Source organism: Chiloscyllium plagiosum, chromosome 32 (genome assembly GCF_004010195.1).
Source record: "Chiloscyllium plagiosum isolate BGI_BamShark_2017 chromosome 32, ASM401019v2, whole genome shotgun sequence".
In the NCBI taxonomy this organism is placed as follows: Eukaryota; Metazoa; Chordata; class Chondrichthyes; order Orectolobiformes; family Hemiscylliidae; genus Chiloscyllium; species Chiloscyllium plagiosum.
In genome coordinates, this window is record NC_057741.1 from 29,976,259 (window position 1) to 29,978,239 (window position 1,981).

Below are 1,981 nucleotides of genomic sequence, written 5' to 3' on the forward strand. Positions count from 1 at the left end.
AACCACAAGGGATGAACTCAGATTTCTCCAGTTTCCTCATTTCCCCTCTCCCCACCTTGACTCAGTCCCAACCCTCGAACTCAGTACCACCTTCCTAACCTGCAATCTTCTTCCTGACCTCTCCGCCCCTACCCCTCTCCGGCCTATCACCCTCACCTGAACCTCCTTCCACCTATCGCATTTTCAACACCCCTCCCCCAAGTCCCTCCTCCCTACCTTTTATCTTAGCCTGCTGGACACACTTTCCTCATTCCTGAAGAAGGGCTCTTGCCCGAAACGTCGATTCCCCTGCTCCTTGGATGCTGTCTGACCTGCTGCGCTTTTCCAGCAACACATTTTCAGCTCTTTACATTCTGGAATCAGCCACCCAGGAAACGCAAAGCTTGGTTTAAAGTAACAATCTCTATCTCACCCCTGGTCTTTTCTCAGTTTTCTGTCCCATCAGCACAGCAGAGATCAGGAAGTCACTCTGAACAGTAAATCATATTATTCCTTAACCCCGAATGAATTCATTGCATCGGTCTCTTTGTGCAGGGTTTTCTATGCATCATATCATGAGAGGATGAGAATGTTGAATCCTGTCATTAGCTCTCTAGGACCTTCTCAATGACATTCACAGCTGGTCTACTACACTGACCAAGTTGCATCATGCTTTGTAGCCTCAATATCATAGAATCATAGAATCCCTACAGTGTGGAAACACAAGCCAACAGCAGGAGGACAATCATCATGCACACTGTGGATCTGAAGCAAAGACAGTTCAAAATGAAAGTCCAATCTCAGTTTTCACAGGAAGTTCAGACAATTGTTTTATACTTTGTCTGCCATATTGGTACTGCGCTGGGTTTATTCTAAAATATTAATGCATCAATTTCACTGGATGGGTGTGGAAATGTCAGTCAGTTTTCTAGCTCGTGGTCCACATCCATTTGTTAAGGATCTGGTGCCCTGAGGTAGATGTAAAAGGTTCCTTGACCTTATCTTGAGGAAAAGCAGGAAAATTCACCATGCAATGTTTAGATCAGAATGGTGCTGGAAAAGCACAGCAGGTCAGGCAGCATCCGAGGAGCAGGAAAATCGACATTTCAGGCAAAAGCCCTTCATCAGGAATAGCCATGCACCCCATCTAGTGTGATTTACACTTCCCCCAACATTACTCTTTAGTTATTACCACATCGCTGTTTGTGGGATCTTGCTGTGCTCAGATTGCCTGCCGTGTTTCCTACGTGGTGACTGTAGCAGTATTTCATTTGCACTTCACTGGCTGTGGAGAGCTTTGGAATCCATGAGATGATGAAAAGCACTATGGTGGCAGGCCATTGTCCACTCTTACCCCACTGACAGCTGCTTTGTAAAATCAATATCATTGAATCCCTAAAGTGTGGAAACAGGCCATTCAGCCCAACAAGTCTCAACTGACCCTCCGAAGAGTATCCCACCTAGACCCATTCCCCTACCTATTACTCTACATTTCTCCTGACTAATGCACCTAACCTACACATCCCTGAACACAATGGGCAATTTCCTATGGCCAATTCACCTAGCCTGCATACCTTTGGACTATGGGAGGAAACCGGAGCACCCTGAGGGAGAATGTGCAAACTGCACACAGACAGTCACCCATGGGTGGAATCGAACCCAGGTCCCTGGCACTATGAGGCATCAGTGCTAACCACTGAGCCACCATGCTACCCTGAATTTCTTTGAGTGGATCTAATACGGGCTTGAACGACGTGGGCGAAATCCTGGAAAATCACTTCAGAAGTTGGACGAGGCCTTTGTCAACACTGGGAGCAACTTGTTGCATTTTCAAACAGTTCCGGGTGTCAAGATGAGATTCTAACTGGGGAGCAGTGAGCTGCTGATTGACATTGGGGTTATTGTTGGTTGCCTGCCTCATTGGCTGCAAATCTCACCTCATGGGTATGCAGTTTCCTACCCTGCTGTGAGGAAACTAGTCCCAACTTGAAAGTCAAAGTGT